Below are 25,799 nucleotides of genomic sequence, written 5' to 3'. Positions count from 1 at the left end.
TAATACTATGCATTTGCACAGGGACTAGCACAACATGGCTTGATCTTGGTTGGGTTTTCTAGCTGGTTCATTAATAAAAAATTATAAATAATAATAATAATGCTGAAATCAATTTGTTAAAGGGAAGTTTAAAGCTGTTCTTCCAAAGTGTTCCACCAATTTCAAAAATACTGGAACTGACTCTTCCACTTACAACAGCTTTACTCCAGTATAAAGTTAAAGACTTCCAAAAAAGTTAGGTTTGATTAATACAGGACTAAGTGAGATTAGAATAAGTCACTTGATTAATAAGTGACTAAGTGAGAGTAGAATAAAGTCCACTGTGAGAATAATGGGAATCAATGTGTCTGTTACAGCTGTCCCCCTGTTGAATTCCTTTTCCCCCCTTCCTTTCTGTTTGTGCTGAGTGGCCCCCGCCCCGGCCATAGAACTGACCAAAGTCACAGCCTGGCCCTGCTCATGGAAATGGCTTGTGCAGACTGACTGGAGCCATTGCTCTGCTCAGGGAGGTGGGGGCTTTTTCGCTCCTTTGTCTAGCTTCTTTGTTCGGACCCAGCTCGGTGTAGGGTGCTCTGCCTAGGTATGCAAGACCTAAAGTGGCCACATAGCTGAGCATATGAGTCGTACCTGTGACTCAAAACTTGCCCAGACATGTCCTGTGCCTACCTGCAAGTTTTCCCTGCCTTCTCTTCTCCCCTGGATTAAGGGGAACCAATCAAAGTTACTGGCGGGAAACTGCCTGAGTTTGCCCTTAAAACCAGACATTTTCTGATCAGACCCCCGGAAAAGGTCCTTGCTTTGCCACCTGGTCTGATCAGCTATGGGTCTTTGGGGGGGCCCTCTCCCCGCTCTCGTCTGTTTTTGAGCGTACCCCCGTTTTTAAACTCCCCTCCCACGAAAAACGAATTTGTGCCTGGAGATCTCCTGATTACTGTAAGCAAATCGAGTCCTCTCTGCGTCCTCTGATGCTGAAACTGCTGTTCCTGCTGCTGCTTTGGGGATTGGTAAGGAAAAACCTCTTGCACACCCCCCTTGTTCTAGCTGCTGGCTTTCTTTCCCCAGGAGGCAAACCCAAGCTAACCCCTTGAAGCTGTATCCTGGGCACACACCACTCTGCCCTCTGGAACTACCCCTAGTATAAGGGTGCACCCATTAGGTTAGATTTAGCCTTTAGTCTAGATAAATTGTCATTTCATTTTGCATAGTTGTGGTTAAGTTAGGTTTAGAAAATTGCTTGCATTGTACTCTGTAAGTTAGGCTTAAAGAATTGTTGCACTGTGTTTTGTTACTTGTACTTGCTAATTTGTGTAGTCTTGGTTAAATTAAATCATAGATAAGCTTTTGCTGTGTTCTGTATAATTGTCTTTCTGCTGTTTAAACTTGCAGCCTGTCTGCTCTGTGTGTGTGTGTGTCTCTCTCTCTCTCTCAATCCCTTCCCCCACGTGCTCACCCTGCTCCTACTGCTGCCAGACCTCAATTGTATTACTGAAGTCTAGCATAAAACCCCATTGGTTACCCCTTTTCTCTCTAACACCCCTCACATTTTACATTTACACCACTGTGACACATTTTTACCTAGAGTTGTTGGTTATTTAACACATTTTACCCATAACTGTTAGTTGGTTATATGCTGCTGTGACACACCCTTTACATAGAAATTGTTAGCTACCTGTTACATTTATATTTCAGTGTTAATTGGTTACCAACTGTATTGTACCCCACTATTGAAACCCCCTATCCTATTTACTAAAAGAAACCCCTCCCCAATTGTCTACCTTAACAAACCCCATACCCCTCACTATTGAATTTTCCCTGTTTTTGCATTTTCTTAATAAAGTTTTATTTTGCACCCCACCAGTGCAGTAGTTGTCCCCCAAGATCCCCTACCTGCTGGCAAGGTCACAATGTTTTAACAAATCTGTCAGTATCATCACATAATATCATTGTCTTTAATATTCATGCAGAAGAGTATCTCACCAGATGGCACACCCCCTTGTGGTTGGGCATGGTGCAACAAGGTCTTTTCCTCTGGTGCCCCTTGCTGACAGCTGTTTTGGCCCCATAGTGGTTTGTTTCTTCTTGTGACTTGGCCCTCTAGCCAGGGCACTTTAATCCCTCCCACCCACTGACCCACTTCTGGGGTAACAGATCCACCAAGCAATAATCCAACAACCTTACAACAGGTCTTTGGCCTCACTATGGATTCAGTGGTCCTTACACACCTTTATGAGGAGACTTTCATGCTATCTTCCTTAGGGACTTGGAGGGGATCCAATCATTCTCTCAACTCTGGGTTCCAGTCCAGGGACCCTACAGCAAACAGCTAAGGACTGCTTCCTCGGATAACTTGCTGCCTCCCTAGTAAAGCCCTGTGTGGGTAGAAAATGTATATCCTCAGATGCGGATATCCATGGATATAAAGCGGATGTCTGTGGAGCTACCAGGATCTGCAGCAGCAAAAGCAGCAGTGTGTCAGGCTGCCGCTCACAGGAGTCAGCACCCAACCTGGACATCTCCTATGGCGTGGCTGAACCACCCCCAGCCCTAACCTCTAGGGTGGGCACCAGGCTCACTGGCAGCTGTCCTTGGTCACGCAAGGGTATGCAAGCGGTTTGCATGCTCCCGGACAGCACAGGAGATGCACCTCCTCTTTTTCTTGGCCCCCAGTTAATTCTTTCTCTGTTGAGAATTAGGCTCTACCCTAGGCAGATCACTTTTGTTAATTATTTTAATAATGGTCTATAATATTGGTCATTATGTTGAAATTCTGGCAGTATATGATTGAGTTTCCTAGTGGAGAAAACAACTCCAGCAATGAACAGGTTTGAGATGAGGTGTAATAAATATACATTTAATTCTTAAGCTATATCTGGGTATTAATGTTAATAGCATTATAGAAGGTTATAAGAATGGTAAACACTAGTGCTGTATGTAGGCAATCATTGCAATAGGGAATTCACAGCATCTATTGTCTTAGAGACAGAAAATTTATGACCTAATGATTTCCACAGGCACTACTCCGGTTTATAAAATTTGGGTTATCCGGTCAGGTAACTGAAACCATAAGGAGTGGCCTAACGAAGGTGACAAAACACAAAGATCAACTACCAAATTCTGAATACTCACCACAAATAATTCACAAAAATACATATGAAAAAACACAACAGTAAAAAGTTATTCATCTGAGAACTACACACAATGGAAACAATCATGAAAATCATGTTTGTTTCACAGAAAACTCATGAATGTAAAAGGGCTAAATCTGACAGACTGCTCACAATGAATAATCTGACCAGTTCTAATAGTAACTGTTAACAGTACCATATCTCGAGAAACAGTTATTGTTCCCCTTCCTAACATTTTACACAATGTACTGTATAAAAACTTAAGTATGTTAATTCACCATTTAATTCAAAGTTCTGTAGGCTATTATCAAAAACAAAAACAAACAAACCAAAAAACCCAACCAAACAACCTAACAGTGTCCAGATTTCTCCTGTAGGGACGTACGTCAGGAGGACACACTAAACTGTAATATAAAACTATTATTGGTTCCTTTCAGGATCTCAGCAACTGAGTGAGTCCCACACTGCAAGCCCTGCAGGAAATTGTACTTTCCACTGAAAGGTTGGTCTATCCATCCATCCATCTAGTATTCTACACAGGCAGTACAGCATCTGAGACTAAGATATGAAGCATTATAATAGAAAAGATTAAAATACCAGTCCCCAGAAATGTTTCATATTAAAAATTCTGATATCTTATGATCATACACTATAGCAAGGTGCAGGTTGCATTAGATCAGTAATTTAACAAAGCACTAAAAATTCAACGACAGAGCAGTTACTTTCTGACCGTTACTCTCAATTATGTCTCTAACGATCAATTTAAATGACAGCTACTAATGTGTCATTTAAAACTAACACCTTAGCCAGTGTTTCTCAATTATTCTAGAGATTAATGTTTCCCATGGCTACAACCAATAAGGAAAAAATATTCTCAGATACCTTATTAGTAGAGTTGAAAGAACAATCAGATTGAAGAATTCTGAAGACAAAAGCGTGGTGTTTCTTTATTATGTCAATAAAATATTCAATGTCTCTAGTCTTTCAGTACTTGTACATTTAAAACAACTACAAGAAAAATAACTGCAACTAAGATATAACACACAGGTGTCCCACACTAGTACTGATCTTGTCTTTGAAATAAAGCACTGGAGTTATATACTGTCTCACTATATACAGTTTCAGTGTTACTTAACATCTTCATTAATGACCTGGATGTAGGGATAGAGATCAAATATGACACAAAGCTAGAGGGGGCTGGGGTTCAAAACACTTTGGGGGATAGAGCTAAAATTCAAAGGGATCTTGATAAATTGGAGAACTGGGCTATAGACAATAAACTGAAATTCAATAAAGACAAAAGAAAAACCAAATGCACAAATACAGAATGGCCAACAGGATACTTGGTTTGGCAGCAGTATTGCTGAGAAGGATCTGGGTGTTGTGGTGGATTGCAACCTCAACATTTGTTAGCAATGTGATGCTGTTGCAAAATAAGCAAATGCAATTTTGAGTTGCATTAATAGAGGCATAACATGCGAGTCATGGGTGGTGACCGTATCACTCTAGAGCTGAATAGAGCGATAGAAAAGATGTAGAGAAACCAGAAAGGATCCAGAGGCAAGTGACAAAGATGATCAAAGGGATGGAATGCAAGCCTGAGCAAAGGCTGAAAGAACTGGGTATGTTTAGTTTGGAAAAGAGGAGATTAAAGGGGGTGGGGACATTATAGTGGTCTTCAAATACTTGAAAGACTGTCATAAAAAAATGGAGAAAAAATGTTCTCTCTTGCAGGACAAGAGGCAATGGGTTCAAACTACAGCATAGCAGATTTAGGAAGTTTTTCTTGAGATTTAATCTAACTGTTAAGAACAGTAGGACAATGGAACAAACAGCCTAGGGAAGTCGTGGAAGCTTCTTCACTTGAGGTTTTCAAAAAGAGGCTGGATAATCATCTGCCTGCATCTTTGCAGTGGGTTAGACTAGATAACCCTTGCACTCCCTTCGAACCCTATGTTTTATGATAATAAATGAAGAGTTACATCCATAATTATCATTAACTCCGATGGCAAGTAGGTATGTAAAAATCCCGTATATAGTACATCAAGACAAGAATATACTGCCAACAGCCAAAAACTGTCCCATATTTATCTAGTTCAATGGTTATATGAAATCACAAACATAAGAGTTTGTCATTCATCTCATTCTAAATTGCAACCTAAATCTGAAAATGGGCCTTTTACTTGTTGAAAACAGATTGATGAGCTTGACTTTCACTGATTGTGTCAAAAAGATTGCTTCAGTCTATCTATATACACAGAAATCTGTAACATACGTATTCAAGCTTTGATCTATAGTAAAACAAACTATTATCTTTAGTCCTCTCACTTTAAAACTGATAGAGGATAAATAAATTATATGGTTTCTATACAGCAAATAGAAGCTGATGTCAGATTGTCATGGTTTTGTGAATAGTCCGACAAATAAATGAAATGATCTACTAAGTTTATTTCTGTATTTAACAAAAGTAAAACACAGAGCTTATAGTAGATTTTATGTTTTGTCAGAAAAAAAAGAACTCTTTTCATTCTGGAGGTAGTTTATTATATGACAAATGTACAAGATAGTGTACTTTTTATGTTCTGGATATATACAATGCCATAAAGTCTAAAAAATACAGTTTGTGTTTTCTTCATCATCCTAATAGCCTTTTTGTATGTTTGTCATTTACTAACCTATAATAAAAATTACGTTTTAAGCCCCTGATCCAGCAATTGACTGTTCCACACGGGCTGGGTGCTGGGGGTTGTGGTGACGCCACCCAGTTGCTAGAGTCTGCCTGCTAGTTACTTACAATACTGGCACTTACATTTGTGTCTGTATTAAATGGATAGCTATAATCTTCTTTAAATGGTATAATTCAGTGTAATAAAAATATAACAGAGAATCTGAAACCTAAACATATGCAAATATTACTCATGGGGGCTGGAGGATGTGGATGTAGCATTTCACATTAAAATAAATGATATCAAAACCTTAGTTGCAGCAGACTTGTGTTACAACTAAAAGGTATATAGCCCCCAAAACAACTAGACAAAATATTGCATGAGAAAGTCTCAAGTAATTAAAAGCCCCACATTGTTAAATGATTAAGAACATGGTACGATCTCTAAAGGTCTGGTCCAGCAGAAAATATCCATGGCCTTCCAGGTCAAGCAAACCAAAACAAGCAGATGCTGTCTATGCAGGAAGTCAACATGCTAGGGATGGCTATTTGGAAGGTACAAAAATTTATTAAAAACCCAGACGGCATGCCAGGGAGTTACAAAGCAGCTGGAAGAAGGAATGTGAGAAAAGAGGTATAAAGAGAGATGCTGATCTCACTGACACTCATGGCAGTTTTGCCAGTAGTATCAGGCCCCCTAGCAGAGTTAATTCTGAAAAATAGCCTCAAATTTCATAGCATGTTAAATTTATGTCCTGATTTTGGAATGCTTATTCATGTTGCTAAGAGCCCCATTGATTTTACTGGGCCATCATGGTAGGCCTGTAGGGCCAAGATCTTAGATTGTATAGTAGGACAAATACAATTACATTTATGGAAATTTTTACCAAAATATTTTTGGTGTTAGATTTCTGATTTTTCAAACCTGAAAATGAAGATTTTACCCCCACACCCATGACATTTTTGTTGAAATTATTTTTTGACAAAAATATTCTGACCAGTTCTATCATTTCATTATTTTCAAGTGTTCAAAGTGTTCTAGGAACCTGACAGAAACAAATAAGGATAGTGTCTTTGCTCAATGAACCTATTTTTACTTTTTTCTCTAATATGTATTTAATTTAAGTCAGGATGTTGAACCAAACACATAAAAGAAGTCCAGAAAACTTGCACAAAAAACTGTGCAAGGACTGATTTAATAAAGACTCTGTGAAAACATCCACTTGTGTATGTTTCATGAAGGCAAAATAGCATATTTCTCTTAGATAAATATTTCAAGATACTCTATTTTTTATCATAATTCCCATTCATATCATATGATCAGGAGATGGTCACATCCATAACATGCACAGAAATGGCTAGCAATGTACATTACTAACTATGGTCTTTGTCACACTCCTAAACTGATCAAGAATTGAATTAATATGAAACATTTCTGCCACAGTAACTCCATTTAACTTATTATTGCATTTCTAACTAGCTCCTGTTTCCTGGAATGTTTAATCCAAATAAGAAGATTGTGCCAACAAAAAGGAGAAAAAAAAATAAAGCTGCCCTTAAACTACAAATATAACATATAAATGAAAACTTTAATTATTCACTCCAGTAGATTAGGTAGAGAAACCTTGTTTCCTCTGGGAATGGATGATTTCCTAGGCAAGGCTACTACAACTGAATCAGTTTTGGGAACAAAGCCCCAATACTTCAGTTTTCTCTTTTTGTATATGATTTTTCCATAATTGTTTTTCCAGGTCAGGAAGAACTGTGAAAACGTGGTTTGTTCCTACTGTGTCACAAAGAATTTTTATCAACTTTTCTAGATTTTGTAAGGTGTCAGAAGTAGAATCTGAACCCCCAATTTAATTAGAGTTATGCCATCTGGGTGGAATGTTTTTAGGGATGACTCTTCAAACGAGAAAGATAAATACTTTCTCTCGCTCTTCATTCCAGGAGAAGGAAATAGGAGCATTTGTATGCTTTCCTTTTCTTTGCTTCCATCTAATTGGGCTGGAATTAGACAAATGCTTGCTGACTTCATGTACATCAGAAGGCATATCAATGAATCAAATATGTGGGAAAGGAAGGGCTCTGGGGCTTTACTTTGGTCTAGTCCAGGGATCGGAAACCTTTGGCATGCAGCCCGTCAAGGAAATCCACTGGCGGGCCAGGACGGTTTGTTTACCTGCAGCATCTGCAGGTTCGGCCGGTCGCAGCTCCCACTGGCCGCCGTTCGCCATTCCAGGCCAATGGGGTCTGTGGGAAGCGGCACAGGCCGAGGGATAGAGGCCATCTAGTCTATATCTAAAACTTAGGTCGACTTATCTACATTGCTCAGGGGTTTGAAAACTTCACACCCCTGAGACACATAGTTAAGCCTGCCTAAGCCCCAGTGTCAAACCTGCAAGGTTGATGGAAGAATTTTTCCACTGACCTAGCTACTGCTCTTGGAGGGCTGGATTAGCTACAGGAATGGAAAAGCCCTTCCATTGCTGCAGCAAGTGCCTACATTATAATGCTGCAACGGAGTATTACACAACAGCAACATAGCTGTGCCTCTGTAGCGCAGACATAGCCTTTGCGCCCACGTATCAGCTGCGATGTTTTTAAAACAAAGTTTTAAGTCCTGTGAGTAGTCCTAGGGCAGGATAGGACCTGGATCCAAAAGTGGAGCTACCCTTTCCTATAGTTTCCTATATTTTCCGATTTGTGTCTTGCTTCAGCCCAACTACTTTTCACCTGCTCTTTCAGTCACACAGAGGAGAATCTGCTAAAACATCTTATGTCTTTGAGTGATGTTCTTTGTCTGTTCTGCCAATCAGGACAAAAACACTGCTGATAGAAAAGAGCCTGAACAAGCAGGTTAGACGCGTCTTTCTATTTTTCTTTCTTTCAAGTTTTCCATTACATTTTCCTTACAATGAGTGAAAACTCACGCAGAGGACAGAGAGGTCATCTGGACTTTGCCTAAGCAGAATGCAATCTAGAGCATTTGGTGTAAAGGACAAACTGAGCCTTTGATTGGCAGGAATCTAGCTTTTGTAATTGGTCCATTTACCATTTGTCACTCACCTGGCAGGATGAAAATCCTGTTAGTCTGGATTACTGCAGCTACATAAGCATAGAAAGGTACCATAACTTTAAGCATTGGGTAAAGGGTTATCATGGATTTGGATTTTTTTTATTGCTAGAATCTTAGGGGGGGGAAATGTATGGTCAAATTCTGGCAGGTGCTACTGGTGGATGCCTGAAAACACAAGAGCAGGAGCACAGTGAAAAGTTGGCTGTCCCTATTATGGCCCCTGAAAATAATGTAGAGAGCCTGCAGAAGTTTGGGGTATGTACTAGAAGCAAGGAGGCATGGTATACATCTTTATTGATTTATGTTCCCTGATATGGCATAGACTTTACATAAATACCCCTGCACTGATTATTCTTACTTTTCATAATGGGCTGCTTGTATATATGCTTTCGGGGGGGAGGGGGGGAGATTGGGAGGAATCATTAACACTTTTTCCCAACTGCCAACTAGAACTTAGCCATAGTGTTAAAATAGCTGTTTGACCCATGCAATAAAACTGTAGTTTTCTATTGCCCAGAAAGGCAAGAAAAAGTACAGTACCATTTTAAAATCTTTCACTGGGTGGAAAAGCATACAAACACATTAGAGGCTCTGTAGGAAAACATTGTTGAACATTGATGGACAGCTGGGAAGCTAGCTGTGATTGAATTTTTCACTGTAAATTCTTCCTTTTTATTCACACTTTTATACAGCAAGCATTTGAATGGTGAATGTATTTATTTAGGAAGTTTTTTGCAGAGAGCTCTCAGCTACTGTGGTAATAGCATTTATCAATATCTTGTTTAATTTGTTGAATGATATTTTGTGAAATACTTAATCAGTAAATGGCTTTGCTTTCGGAAAAGTAAACCTTGAAGGCCCGATTTTAAAATTTGCAAATTCACAAAATTTGTGAATAGGTATCAAATTCAAAAAATAGGAGGCACTTTGAAATTTTGGCCTTAATACTATCACTTGTACTCTAAGGTTAAATGTACATAGGACACTATTTAAACAAAATGCAGAGCCTCTTGACTATAAGATAGAGTGAACAAAACCCAATGTCCCACATCAAATACATTGTTCAAATGGCAGATAGTATTGTCTAAACAGGACCAAAACCTGTTCATTCTAGAAAATGATCCCAAATACTGTCTTCTCTCTTTGTTGGAAGCCTCTGATAGATACTACTATCTGCCATCCCTAACAGTGTCTGATCAAGAGGTTTAGAATGGACATCTGCTTTGACAGACTGAACTCTGGTTCTATGCAGCTTGTAATAAATGCACATGAACCTACACTACTGTAGAAAATATAAGAAAATATGTCTTGTATTAAAGGTTGCTACAGATGTCTTACAAAGTAAGGAATATATTTTTACTGAATTCAGTGGGGCTTAAGTGAAGACTATAAAAGGGAACAAAGTTATTCAGGGTTCATATTCAACATTATTGGGAAGTTTGTTAGCTATGGCTCATTAATGTCAGCTACCTGAGGAGAATTACAGGGACATTGTCAAGGTTGACCCTCATCCCTTTCCAAATGATATTTTATGTTTTAAAATGCCCTCTACTAAAACAGAACATTTCTTTTTAGGATTAGGCTGTCAAAATTGGGATTGGTTGAGCAATTTATAATTGATTCTATTCATTTTTTGAAGCCTACAGTTGGTACATAGATGTGACTTACTGAATGCCTATTGAATAATGCTTGGTCATTGCTTATTAAACAATACTATACATTACTGGAACCCAAGCTAGGATGGACTTTTAAGAGACAGTATTGAGATAGTGCTGAAGGACTAATATGTTTGAACTAAAATAAAGTTGTGCTTTCTAGTAGTAAAAACTTGACAATTGCAGTAGGTTGTATTTATACTTTTTCTTCTCAAAGTTTTTGAAATCAAAAGCAGAGATTCTTTATTGATCTTAATAATCCAAAAAACAGAATCCAAATATGTGTTTGTGAAATATGCCACATAGATGACTTATTGAACAATATTACACCTTTTTACCAAGCGGTTAGTCAAGTTAAGGGCCCTGTGCGATGTACTATTAGGAGGAGAAATTGCTGATGGAGTCTGGTATCTTTGATGCAATCGTATTTATTTAAAAGAATGTACAAAGTCTTGTTTCCCTGAACACAGGAGGAATCAAATAACAGGAGACAGATTCTTTGCTCACAGACCTAAGCCTCTTTCAGCCAACACTGCCCAAAAGCACTCTAATTAGCTTTTTCTCAGGACCACACTACCAGTGTTTCTTTGGTTGAGGATGGTGATTCCTTTCGGTCTTCTCTGTTGGCGTCTCTCATAGACAAACACAGTTCTATAGTTTGCTCCATCAGTCCCTAGGGAAACCCCTTGGGTCACACAATTCAGCTTCTACTCAAGCCTTGCCATGTCCCTGCATTTTGGGTAGTACTCCTATGGTTTCAGCTACATGGTTACACAAAGGAACGTAATGGCTTCTTTACATTTACCCTTAATGAAAGAGATTGTTACACCCACCAACTTCAATGAGGTTTGGTCCAACCCATAACAATAACTCTCTAAAGTTTTAATGTTTATGGGACAGATCTTTTCAACGTAATATTAACTAAACTCAGTGGTCAAATCAGGCACCCAAGTACTATAAATAATTGAGTATGGCTGTTGTTATGTTCTTATGAGCCTCCCGGCCTGGATTGACAGTCTCATGGTAGTGGAGCTCACACAAGCACTCTAAAAATAGCTGTATAGACAGCGCTTTCAAGTTGCAGCTCAGGCTGGAGCTCAGACCCTGAAACCTAGGGTGGGGGTAGGCATCAGAGTCTCAGTTCCAGTCTAAGCTTCAGCATCAAAGCACTATCTATACAGCTATTTTTAGGGCACTACTGGGAACCCCACTAACCCGAGTCTGGGGACCTGGGCTAGGAAGCTCGCTCCTGCAACTCCAAAATGCTGTGCAGGCAGATCCTTTGAAGGAAAGATGTGCATTGCAAAGGAATTACATTAGATCTCTGTGCATTGAAAAGTTTGTGGAGATTACAGCATTGACTTTTCTGTGTGTGTATGAATCTGGCTACAGAGGGGGTTTTCCATATTTATCTTCTAGGTCAAATATTATATGTAACTTCCACCTATGAACATATATGTGCTTACTGTGTTTTTGTGACTGATGTACTTCAGTCTCACTGTCCAACTCTAAACTGTCTATCATTATTACAATGAGTAAGGACTGCTGAATCTGCTATATATGGATGAGTATGCTCCTCCATTCATTGATTAATGGACTTAGAGTTCTCCATGGAATCCCACACTTTCAATATTATATCCATAAGTGCTGTATTTTGCATTTGGATCTCTGATTTAACTGACAGATACAGTATATAAAACCTCATGCAGACAGACTTTTCTCAATTGACTACACATCGGAAAAGACTAAATTATAGCCAATAAATTGGCTCCTGGTATGCTTCCTTCAGATATCAGAAAAAAGAGCAAGTGCAGTTTGTAAATACAGTATGTTGAGCCAAACAAAGGCAGGGACCCTGTAATTTCAATATTCTGTAATGGATTGTGGATATTAACAGCACTATCGAAATATTTAATTAAAAGGAAATTGTGTTGCATTTTATTGGAGATAGGCCAGACCTGGAACAGAGGTTCCATGCCCACCCTTTCTATCCCCATGACAATCTCTACAACTCAGCTCCATCTCTGCTTTTCATGGACCTGCCACTCTGGAGAGGAGAGATACAAATCTAGAGATCTGTGCTACTTGGCACAATAGCAGATTATCAGTTCTGCCTGCAAGGTCTGGCATGTCCCTCAAACAAATAACTTCTTCAAAATATTGGATATCCATAGTGTGGATTTGAAGTCAGAATTGAGGTTTAAGACCAGCTGCTAAAGTACAGTGTTTGAGCTACACGTGCTCACGGGTCTTGTCCACAAAATCAGTTGAACAATCATTTCACCAGAAAGTAGTTTTTTCTCTCTATTTTTTTCTCTCCCTAATTTGCTATTTTTAGGACTACAAGCAAGGAGACCTGAAGATGGAGAGTTCATGCTGATATAGAGTCTTCAGCTAAATTTTTAATTCTCACTGCAGCTATTACAAGATTGTTTTCAAAAGTGAATTTATCTGGAAGATTCCAGGCTTTCCACTAGATAGTTCTAGAGCCACTCAGGAGTGGGGACAGGAATTTTTTTTCCCCATCAGGCCCATTTACCCTCTGCAAATTGAGCTCTGTGTCATGCTCGGAGTATGTACCATTTGTATAGCTGGAAACCTGTACTAACCCTTTAGACAGAGGATCTGCACAGGTTTCACTACCAGGGGAGCCTCCACAGCAAGGGAGGCAGGGGCAAAATTTGTCCTTTAATATACATTAATCTTTTATGCAAGGATTTCTTCTTAAAGTTCAACTCAGGCAAATGATGGGCCATGTCTGTGTAGTCAGCCAGGTATAGACACAATCACTCATGCTTTGAATATTCAGCTGCTCAGAGAAGTTATCTCAGATCTTAAAAAGCTACAACATTTGAGTGAATAAACTTCTTTTTCATTCTTATGTCAGACTTATACATTAGAACGCAGACTTTATCAAAACAATCTTTCATGTTGGCAACTGTCTTTAAATTCTCAGCACTGTAGCCTTCCATGTTATGTTACCCATTTACTTCTGGTCCGGATTTCTCATGGAGTCATGATCAGTACTTCAATGAGAACTTGATATGATCACCACAGATAGGGCCTGTTATGTAGCCAGAGAAAGCCAGCACTATGAAAAGTCACTGTGGGTATTGTAAATGAGAGGCTCTTCCTAACAACCAGTTCAGCGCAGAAGCCAGAGGGAGTGATGAGAGGGAGGGCCACAATATGCCAAAGCCTGTGTTCCACAGATGTGCTGATTTTTTATTTTTAGCTATCTGAGTTAGAGTGAAGCTTCACGGCTGCAGACGCACAAAGGCTGAGGAGATTTCACAGCTCAGCAGTAGGAGAGCTGAATTCTTAATAAATGAAAGCTTTATTTTCTTTTTTTCTCCTCCATTTGTTCAGTTTTAGTACTTAAAGAAAGAGAGAAAAGGCAGAATTAAACAATAAAGTGACTAAATGGGTACGAGAGAGCTGGAGTCTGATTGTATAATGTGGCAATTAAATCGGTCTCTGCTGTTTAGAGAGGAAGCAGCATACCTATGCAGATTGCCAGTACCCTCTTGAGTAATACCCCGTGCAAAATCCGAATGCTTATCTTCAGATCAGTCATTGTACATATAAAGAACATTTCCCAGTGTCCATATATAACTTGCAAGATAAAAATCATATTTCAACATCTATGTAAAAACATGTTATTTTTTTAACTGCATTTGGGAACAGAAATCCAGAGTGTGTGTCATATTTAAAGAGAAAAGCTCTAAAATAAAAAGTCTACTGCTGCATGAAAAGCACTTGAAGACAATTCATGCCCATTTCTGTCTGATCTTCCTGGTTCCCTTTTCAGGAAGTTAAGCTGGAGCACTCATATTATTTATAGTGGGCAATTTGTGAAATTTATTTAGGAAATTATTCTTTTGTTCTTGATGCAAATTAAATAAACCTGCTATGTTTCTGTTCAAAAGCTAAATAAAAAAATCCCATGAGAGTGTTTTTAATTATAAAGTTGAAATAAGCAAACAAAAATATCTCTCTTCAGCGCAGTTTGTACTTTTTAATTATGTTTCAGAAAATGTAAAATAAGGCTCTTAGTCTTTGACGGCAGTATTGTTGTGAAATAAGACCAATTCTTTCAAAATAATGTTTTCTAAGACTTGATGACATGTTTTTAGAAAATAATATTTTAATGGTGATTTGCCATTTTGTCAAGCGAAAAATGCTTTCTAAATCTGGACTATTACTAGGACAATGAAACTTTAAATATTAAAGTGCTTATTAATACTATTTTTCTTAGTCAGGACAGGCTAGCTTCAGATTACTATTACAGAGCATAGGGGAATGAAGTCTGATAGGGTAATTGATCAGAAGCTGATGAATTTTTAATCTAATTCAGTCAAGCTTATCTGTCAGGCCACTGATAGGCCAAGGTCTTTCACTGTAGGTTTCACAGGTGCCTCTAGAATACATCCTTATTTCAGTTTTCAGATTTAAAATGTCCAGGCTGAATATAGCACTGTAGTAGGTCCTAGCCGGGGCTCGACCCTTCCGGGCAGGAGGGGAGCCACACCGACTCACTACTGTGGGAACAAGCAGTCAGTTAGTCCCAAAACTCCGGCTCTTTGGTGCAGAGTCGGAGCAACCACAGTTAAAGCGCAGGCCTTTGACTGCAGGGGGCTGAGCGAGCAAGCAGTTCAGGAGCCCAGGCCCTGGATCAGGGCGGGGCAAACACAGTTAGCTCAGACCCTTGTTTGCAGGGGCTGAGCGGGCAAATAGTTCAAAGCCCAGGCCCTGGATCAGGGCGGGGCAAACACAGTTAGGCTCAGGCCCTTGTTTGCAGGGGCTGAGCGAGCAAATAGTTCAAAGCCCAGGCCCAGATCAGGGCGGGGCAAACACAGTTAGCTCAGGCCCTTGTTGCAGGGGCTGAGCGGGCAGATAGTTCAAAGCCCAGGCCCTGGATCAGGGCGGGGCGAACACAGTTAGGCTCAGGCCCTTGTTTGCAGGGGCTGAGCGAGCAAATAGTTCAAAGCCCAGGCCCTGGATCAGGGCGGGGCAAACACAGTTAGCTCAGACCCTTGTTTGCAGGGGCTGAGCGGGCAAATAGTTCAAAGCCCAGGCCCGGATCAGGGCGGGGCAAACACAGTTAGCTCAGGCCCTTGTTGCAGGGGCTGAGCGGGCAGATAGTTCAAAGCCCAGGCCCTGGATCAGGGCGGGGCGAACACAGTTAGGCTCAGGCCCTTGTTTGCAGGGGCTGAGCGAGCAAATAGTTCAAAGCCCAGGCCCTAGATCAGGGCGGGGCAAACACAGTTAGGCTCAGGCCCTTGTTTGCAGGGGCTGAGCGAGCAAATAGTTCAAAGCCCAGGCCCTGGATCAGGGCGGGGCGAACACAGTTAGACTCAGGCCCTTGTTTGCAGGGGCTGAACGAGCAGACAGTTCAGAGCCCAGGCCCTGGATCAGGGCGGGGCAAACACAGTTAGGCTCTGGCCCTTGTTTGCAGGGGCTGAGCGGATAAACAGTTCAGGTAAGGCACGCCTAGGCTTCCGTAGCCGAGCGTTGGGTGAGGGGGAAGCCTGCCACCCGTGCGGAGGGTAGCAGGGGGGGAACGCAGGCCCACCCACTCCACTGCGTTCCAGCCCGGGGCCCTAACAGCGGTTGCTGCCGCTGCTGGTCAGTGGGGTATCCAGACCGCAACACACTGACATAGGCTCACACTCGGTTACAGCCGGACCGGGGTCGGCTACCCCCGGGCTGCTTCCATGATCCCCCTCAAAACCTACCTCGTTCGTCGCGCCGGGATCGGGCCAGTCCATCTGCATGGGCTCCTCTCTGCCCGGGCTCGGCGGCAAGTCCGGTAGCTCTGCCGGGAAGTCCAGCCAATGGTCCTCAGGCGGCTCCTCTGGATAGCAGCAGGGGCGAAGGGGTTCGGGTCCAGTCTCACCCTCAGGGTTAGTGGGGTGCGGTTCCCAGGGATTCTCCCAGTGGCGGGCGTGAATGGGCTCCGGCGGCTCCTCCTCGTAGCGGGCCCGGGGTAGCTCAGGCCAGCTAGGGTCCAGGCCTCGGTCTTCGACGGTCTCCTGGCCGGGAGCTCCCGGCCGCACGTCTGCTCCCTGTGGTGGCTGGCCGCCGACTGAGCTCTGGCGGCTGGCCTTTATACTTCCTGTCCCGCCCCTTGACTTCCGGGGGGCGGGGACAGGCGGTGGTGGTCCCACCCACTCTGGTGCCTGCACGTGGGCTCCCTCTTCCGGGCAGGAGGGGAGCCACACCGACTCACTACAAGCACTACATGCTTTGAAGTACTCTAGCTTTTCCTTTAGTTCCCTACACAGCAGATATGCCGCAAAATTATCTACATTAATTTCTTCGTAATTGCTTGGCAATTAGATTTTTAAGCTTCAGCACTTCATGAACAACCAAACAGAACATTTTGTATTAAAGCTGAATGCCACATTATCAAATAAAGGAAAGAAAAGTCTCTTACGATTTATGAAATATTACTTTGTGTTAATATGTTTGGGAGAGAAAGTGCACACATTTTTTTAAATAAAAACAGAAACAACTGGTAAAAGGCCATTCACCAAAATTATATTTTAAAAAACAAGGTTAGATCCTCACTTGGTATAAATTTGCATATTCCACACATTGACTTCAAGAAAATACCAGTTCACACAAGTCATGGATCTCACCCCCTCTATGTTTATTTGAAGGTTTAAATTAATATCTTCCTCAGAGTAAATGCCTTATTGTTGATATTTTATGCAATATAGATTGTTTCTGTACTGCTCTTCAGCATGTTAAAGCTTAGATCAACCTTGCTACGTTACAAAATCTATTTTTCTATATTTAAACAATAACAAATTTTAAATAAATTTCAGCTATGAGTAATAGATTTCACTTGCCCTTTACATGGGCTTACAAATAACTACTCTTATTGCTAGAATTCCTTTAGGAGAATACAGAGTTCCATAATATTATGGCAAATAACAGGCTTTTAATATCTTTCCATTTTCTAATTACTCACACAATGATCACTAACTGAATTTCTTTCCCTACTTCCTGGGGGACCACCTACATTAAAAGAGAGGGACATATATTGACCCAATGTTTCCAGAAACTATCTTCTGCCTCACCCACCCTCCAGTGTCTTTTTTCTCATTTTTGGGGGCTGTATCCCTTTTTACAAAGAAACCAGACTTGAACCCAGAGATATTAAAATGTTCTCCTTGTGAAGGGTTTCCCCTCCTTTGAGGTGCCACCTGAAACTAGGGTACCACTGAGCCCTCCTGACCACCAGCCTGAGCTCCCTTTCACCCTGTAATTCTGTAACAAGCTGCACAGGCTCACACTTTCGCCAGCACACAGGTACACACCCAGCTGCAGAAATACACAGACACTGAAATCAGCTCTGCACGGGAAGGCTCAGCTAAGGAATTGACCAGTTCTCAAGTGCACACCCCACTCTAGAGGGTAAACCCAAAATTGTACCGTCTTGCGCTGCACAGAGAACTGTACAGCATAAGCTCATTAAATACACCTCCTCCCTCAATGTGGAGAGGGATATACACAGCTTTCTGTCCCAAATTATGATTTCCACACTGGTTTTAGACAAAACAAAAACAAGTTTATTAATTACAAAAGATAGATTTTAAGTGATAATAAGGGAAAGCAAACAGCCCAAAGCAGATTACCAAGCAAATAAAACAAAAATGCAAACTAAACTTAATATACCAAAGAAATTGGAGATGTGTAGCAAATTCTCATCCTAAATGTTGTTTTAGGCAGATTGCAGAGATTCTTGAAAGCAAGCTGCACTTGCTTGCAGCTTAAAACTCCAGTTATTCCTTTCACAGGCTAGACAACCTTCTAGCCTGGGTTCAGCCTTTCCCCCCCTAGTTCAGTCTTTCTGTTTCTCAGGTGTTTCCAGCAGTCTTCTTTCTTGGGCAGAAAGTCAGTGAAGAATGAACCATGATGATGTCATTCCCCTGCCTTAAATAGTTTTTGAATATGGCAGGAATCCTTTGTCTCCCAGTTTGAGTCCCACACCCGGTCAGTGGAATCCAGTACCAGGTGACTTGGTCACATGTCCCTGTAGGGTCAGAGCAGCCATAACTCGGAGGCCATTTGCAGCATCCCCAGGAAGGCTCCCCGGTGGGAGATTAGCATCTTCAAAGAACTATTGTTCTCCCTAATGGCCCTTACCAACCAGCCATCTAGACTGATTGCATTCTGTCTAGTGCGCATTCCCTAAGTGTAAAGACATTTTTAATCAATGCATAGAAAATATTCTTAACTTCAGACACCAAAATGATACTGGCATACAAATAGGATAATCATATTCAGTAAATCATGACCTTTCCAATGATATCTCAAATGCCTTAACTGGTATAAATACATCATAGTTATGCCATAATCATATCATAACAATATCCCTATGAAGAATATGGGGGCGTCGTGTTGCACTCCTGTAGCCATCATACCTGTAGGTTTTCATTAAACCCTGAACCCTCTATGTTTTAATAATAATAATAAAAAATACAGGTTTCAATTGTGGCTTTGCAACCCAATCAAAGGTAAGAATACTAAAACACACAGGAACTCCAACTTACAATCTACACCTCTACCTCAATATAACGCTGTCCTCGGGAGCCAAAAAATCTTACCACGTTATGGGTGAAACCGCGTTATATTGAACTTGCTTTGATCCACCGGAGTGTGCAGTCCTTCCCCCCCAGATCACTGCTTTATCGCGTTATATCCAAATTCATGTTATATTGGGTCGCATTATATCGAGGTAGCGGTGTATCTCTGTTTCCTTCTGCTGCTCCCAGCTGTAAGTAAACTGTACCTGGTCAACAACCAGCACAGTGTACTTTCCCCAGCATGCTAATGCAGCTACGGTAGTTGGTGTACTGTCAAGGGGGATCCAAAGCTCCACCCAGTCCCCATCCACTTCTGTCCATCTGCACATAGAGGCTCCCAGAGCCTGCTTCCCCTTCCACACTGATAACTGTTATGTAGGCAGCCATCTCCAGCTGGACCACAATTTGGCCTATAGCTAGGATTTCTACACTGGGTACAGTGAAAGACTACATTTGAGCAAATACTCTTGGAATTTATGACCTAAGCCTTTGACACTTCTTTAAAACTTCCTAAAATTGTTGGTACATAAAGGATGGCTGCCAGGGAACATGAAGAGTTAATTTAGGTTTGCCAGTCTCAATACCAGCCAAGCTTCTGCTGAGATGAATGCCCAAGAAGAAGAGAAGGATGAAGCATAAAGGAATTAAGACTGTCAGATGAAATTTAACTAACCATTCTCCCTTTCTCTCATTCTCTTTCCCATCTTCTATTTATCTCCTTCTTTAGTTTAACTCCAGAAATGAACTGTTATAATGGCTGATGATAAATAGTCTGAATGATCCAGGGCTGTTCTAGCAAAATTGTGATAGGGTTTCATATATATTAGGATTTTAAGTCTCCCTTAGTGAGTAAAAACCCTAATGTTTTAACATCAAAAGAATAGATTCATAGATTCCAAGGCCAGAAGGCTCCACTGTGATCATTGTCTGACCTCCCATATAACACAGGCCATAGAAATTCCCCAAAATAATTCCTAGAGTTTAGAAGAAACAGCAGATTCGTTTACAGAAAATTTCTATGGCTTTGATCCTGCAAGATTCCCTGCACAAGTGCAGGAGTCTGCCTAAGCAGAATCCTACTGAATTCAATAGGGCTTATTATTGCATGTGGGTCCACCTACGTGGAACAACTTGCAGGTTCAAGGCCCTTATCTAATTTGTTTAGTAAAATATGTCCAATTAACATGGTAGAGAAGATAAATATGTTCTCATGGGGGACAGTAGAAAATCCTGTTCAAAAGTTATGGGTCATGAGATTTAGCAGCAATAGCCTGATGCTGAGCATTTGAGGAGGAGGGATAAGAGGCCACCACAATTATTCAGAGAAGAAGAGATGCCAGCTGTGGCAGTGGCTCTATCCTGCTTTTTATTTATTTGTTTTGGTTTCCCTGGAAGGCACTGGACTATGCAGCACAGAGCTTGGCAGAGACGAACTTGCACCTTAGTTTTTATAACCTGGTGTTCCTAAAATTAGGCCTGGAATGACCTCTGTACTGAAAAGTTTGGGACAGTCATTAGGGTGTATCCTCAAGGAAACTCATGAATCATTGTATGTAAAACATGAAACCGATTCAATTCTCCTGTTCAGATTACTCCTTTGACATTTTTGGGGAAGTTGGGCCACAACAGGGAAGGAAACACAGGTGAAAAGGAAGCTTCACCAGCAAACTACCACTTGGATAGGCAGAAAGTTATTCTGCACTTCTCCTAGGTACCATACATTTTGACAAAATTATGTTTATTCAGCCAGAAAGGAGATTCAGCCATGGGATGTGCAGGAAAGGGTACTATGGCTAAAAAGCCCTGAAGATTGCAATGGAAAAGTGAGTATTTCCACAAATTCAGGAAGCAAAACAGCCAGAAGGCAAGATGCTCAATCACATGAGCTTTTCTTCTCATGGGTAGCATCTAACATCCTCACCACAGAGAAGAATGGTCCAAGTCATTTTGGTCAGCAGCCTAACATGTTCTTGAACCCACAGAATTTTGAGATTTAAACAGGATGATTGCGGGGAGGGGGCTATAAAGATCTTCTTTGAGATCGGGTCTCTCTTTTATAAATGGGGGGGGGGCACACTCTTTTAAACATATATTTACATTTATAAATAGTGTAATGATACACTGAAATGGGTTTCATTTGTCATTTATGAATGTAAAGATATTCTTAAAAGCTGATTTTTAATCTACTTGACTATAATAGCTCCAAACTAAAGTTTCATATCATGTCCATCATCATTGTATCAGCACCTATAACACTGTAGCCTATATATGATAAGCTAATAACCTACACTTTAAAAAAAAGAATGGTTTATGACTATTCTTCCCATTTTTAAGCCAATGAGAGACTTCCCTGAATAAGGAGTACAAACTGCAAGATCTGGTTATCTGTCATAAAGAGGCTGTGCTCTTGTTAGCCATATAGGTATCTCACAGGTAATTACTAAAATGTATAATTTTAAAGTCAGATTTGAGTTACAGCAATGAAAAAAACATCAGTGCCTGATCCATTTTTTATATCTTTTTCCTCTCATTTCCTCTTTATGGATAAACACAATATTTAGCTGCCAACAGTGTAGCACAATTTGTTATACATTAATATATATAACAATCCAAAACCAGCTCTCCATTCTGCCAGCTGCCCCAGCATTGCTGGATCCCCCTGCTCCCACAAAGTCCCAGGGTGAAATTTTGTCAAAACTGTCACTGACTTCCATGGAGTCAAGATCTTCAGTGTATTCTGTGCAGAGCAACTTGAGTCCTTCCATAGTTGGTGCATCTTACTTATAAATCAAACTGCTTGACTAGAAAAAAATATTTCTATATTTTGAAAACTAATAAAAAATGTAAAAAATAAAAAAGGAGGGGTGGGAATGGGAAGCATTTCTATTCTTTTGATCATCTATCACTAAAGAGTCTGATGTGTTTTCTTCAAACTTTAATTTAAACAAATAAGCATTTTTCTTCTGATCTGTTTTATGGCAGATTCTGACCAGAATGTATTTTTTGTAGACTATGAAAACAGAAGTATTTAATGAAAATGCTGGAAGCCCTTTAACTACAGAGATGCAAATTGTGCTGGTGTAATTATAATTATGTTTTTTTCTGTAAGCTACTTTTATGGCAAGCTGAATTAAAAATGAAAATAAAATCTTTAAGGATCATATTTTACTTGCACTTGAGCTATAACAATGTACTTTCAAAACTTAGAAATAGAACAGCCACCAGAACACTCATTTTATTTGAGCAGTGATACTAGTTCCATTTGGTTCTAGTAACAATCTTTCTCTATTTACTTTACAATTGTTTTTGTCTGTTAAGTGTATGAATAATATTTTTTCTTAAATACCATCTCTAAATATCTCATTTAAGAAGAAAGTTAAAGAAGATTGTCTCTCAATTCATTTCATGTGAATGCTTATATCTGATGTGTGAACTATGACACTAGTTTATGGAGTCTCTGAAAGCAGTAAACTGTTATCCGAAGTGCTTTCTTTGTAAAAGTAATACTGTACCAGTAATACTGAGTAATTACTACAGTAATGAACAACTTTAATTATAATTATAAAAATTGTCTAGGGAAATATATATCTTGGAGGGTTGGGGTGAGGCTACAGCACATGATATATTGAAGCAAGTTTTTGTTTAGGTGGATCCCTTTTACATCAGCCACATGATTGTTATGTATTTTTCTATAAATAAATTATTATAAACACATTATATGAATAATTTCTTTTCCATTTTGCCATTTCTGTTTTTAAATGTTGACCTATTCCCCTCATAGAGTAATAAATATAATCTTCACATTATCTCATTCTTTGGATTTCTCAAAATCTACATGTATATATTTTCCAAGAACCAATACAGTAATTCACATAAAAGATACAATACGTAATGTGAAATAAGAAAAGTATTAATTCCAACAACTCAATATACTATGGAATGAAACCTCTGAGAACATACAGGATTATTATCTTATGGTAGTAATGGATTTATTGAGTTCAGTATCAATTATATGTGAATGGCTTGAGTATACTAGGGCCTATTTCTATGCAGCTGAGTAACATGGGTGAGACTGGTTGCTTAAAGTGTTCCAGGGTCAGCTCTTCATTTTGTGTTGGCCAGTTTCTGGAATACACAATTCCTGGAATTCACTTTTTTCAGCTTCTTTATGTGCTCCTTGAATGTCAGCATTTGGTCTGTGAACCCAAGGTACACCTGATGTTCATAGCAATCAAGGATTGTACCGTCCCATGATATCTGAAGTTTTCACATGGCCTGATAGTGTTTCAGGTGAATGGCACACACTTGTCTTTTTCTAGGAATAACATTCAAGAACCATGTGAGATAATATTTTCCAAGTACACTCAGGGAACCACTTAGAGTGCACTTAGAATGTCCTCCAATCTTTCTGACTGGGTGGTGATGCAAAGGTGATCTGCATAAATGAATCTTCACAAATCAGGGAATTCTGGTAGGTCATTTTTGTAGACATTAAACAGCAAGTGTGATGACACTGAACCTTGAGATAATCCATTTTGTTGAGTATGCCTTTGACTTTTCTGAACATCCATCTCAGCAAAAAAATATTGATTCTCAAGCAGGGAGGAGATGACCTGGACCATTTTGCTTTTTCTCAGAATTCTTGTCAATTTCAGTAGAAGTGAACAATGGTTCATGGTGTCATAAGCAGCTGGCAGATCAACAAAAACGAACCCTGTAATTTTGCAGATTGCGAAACTATCTTTGATGTTTTGAGATGGGTTGCAACTTAGCCCTAGACTTGGTCATCAGTCAGCCTCTCTTCCACTATTGGCTCTATTCTACACATCATAATCTGTGCATATAGCTTGTAGGTTGAGAAAAGGATACTGGGTGATAACTCTTTCCAGAGCTAAGGTCTTTATATGGTCTGATTAGTGCAATCATTTTGGCCTGTCTCCACAGCCCGAGGGTCTGTGTTGTCTCCATGCAAGAATTAAAGATGTCAAACAGCCAATTCTGTACTCTTATGACAAAATGCAGTAATCATTCATTAGATACACCATTGAGTCCAGTTGCTTTTCCATATTTCAGAGTTTTCATGGCTATTATAAGTGTCTTAGTGTTGAGTTGCTCATTGTGCACTTTGCTATCTGAGGAGTGGACAACATTCCTGCTTAACTTGTTTCTTTTCCTGTTTTACTTTGTGGCTGGCTTACCATTTAGGCTGAGTTAGTGTGCAACTTGTCTGTGAGAGACTGTGGCAATGAGTTTGGGGTTTTGTCCATGAGGGTTCAGCTTGCAAATGTTAGCCCAGGCTTTACGGCACAGGTTTGTTGTTGCAACCATCTCTCGGCAATGGCCACACTGATCCTTTCCATTCTCTCATATAAGCATGTTCCTCAGTCCAATGGTTTCTTCACCAAACGGATCCAAGTCAAACAGTTCTGAATATTTTTTAGATTGTTTCTGGTCTGTTCTGAAAGCCCAGGTACAAATAATTTCCAGTGTCCCAGAGGGGTGTACTTTGGGGCAGTCTTCCACACCAGGGAGACAAATTCTCCATAACGCTCATGTGCCAGAGTAATATCACAGATGGATTAATCCAATTCAGAGGTAAAGGCATCCCAGTCGGCCTTCCTGAAGCTGAATCTCAGCAGATACTTTGTTTTCCTGGGCTGTACTATAGCCTCTAATGGCACTTGCATTGGTCTATGCTTTGACCTTGGAATTGCTGCCATGACTTCCTTTTTGAAGTTGCCTGTATTTTGATGAATAACAAAGGGTACGTTGGGATTGTACTCTTTGTTCCATCGTGTGCTTTGGAAGGTATATTTGTCATTGAAATCACAGAGCAAGATCAAGTTGTTTGTCGCTGCCCACTTCTCAAATTCTTCCTTATTATTGTCATTGTTGGGTGTTGTGACTATTGAAGTCCCCTATGACAAGGCATGGTTTTTCTGACAGGAGAAAGTTGGCTGGCCATGCAAACTGTTCAGCTGATGGCTTGTAAACAGAAACTACTGCGATTTGATCAATTCCATTGTACCACAGTGTTTCGCAGTAGTGGTTTTCCCCTGTCTTTTGTCTGGTCAGGGCCGGCTCCAGGCACCAGCCCACCAAGCTTGTGCTTGGGGCGGCACCTGGAGGGGGGGGGGGGAGGGCGGCCGGAGCCCCCGGGGGAGGGCGGTGGCTTTTTTGCCTGGGGCGGCAAAAAAGCCAGAGCCGGCCCTGTGTCTGGTACAAGTATTGTGCTGCCACAGATGTTGCTTTTTACGTTCACAGAAATATACATTCCAGGGATGTTTGGGGCTGTTGTCTCTCTCTGTGTTTCTTGCAAGCATGATATATGCTTTTATACCAGACAGAACATCAGCCTTCTCTGCAAAGAATCCTTCCACGTTGAAACTGATGACTTTAGGTGTCCTTTATGATGACATCTATGTCTATTTCTACTGTGTTCTCAGTGCATGTTGTCAGATTTGGTGTCTCCCATGGTTAGTTGCAATCAGAGAGTGACAGGGGTCATGATATAGATAGATAGATAGATAGATAGATAGATATTTCCTTAACTGTTGCACAACCTAGTCATCATCAGCTGGCTGATTTTTGTAGGTTTTGTAGGTCGGAAGGAGCAATTTGAAGGAAGGCAAGCAATGTTTTTAATGGATTAGTTCCATACATCAGAGGCAGTATGGA

At 40.5% G+C, this 25,799-nt stretch overlaps 1 protein-coding gene across 12 annotated transcripts in view; it reads right to left on the bottom strand.

Moving 5' to 3' along the window:
- The window catches only part of LOC101949232 (isoaspartyl peptidase/L-asparaginase-like), a 236,845-nt gene that overhangs the window by 137,936 nt on the left and 73,110 nt on the right, over positions 1-25,799 (bottom strand). The gene's annotated exons all lie outside the window — the stretch shown is intronic.

The sequence above is a fragment of the Chrysemys picta genome, chromosome 3, assembly GCF_011386835.1.
Source record: "Chrysemys picta bellii isolate R12L10 chromosome 3, ASM1138683v2, whole genome shotgun sequence".
Taxonomy (NCBI): Eukaryota; Metazoa; Chordata; order Testudines; family Emydidae; genus Chrysemys; species Chrysemys picta.
Note: the sequence above shows the minus strand (reverse complement) of the source record. Positions and strands in the feature narration are given on the sequence as shown.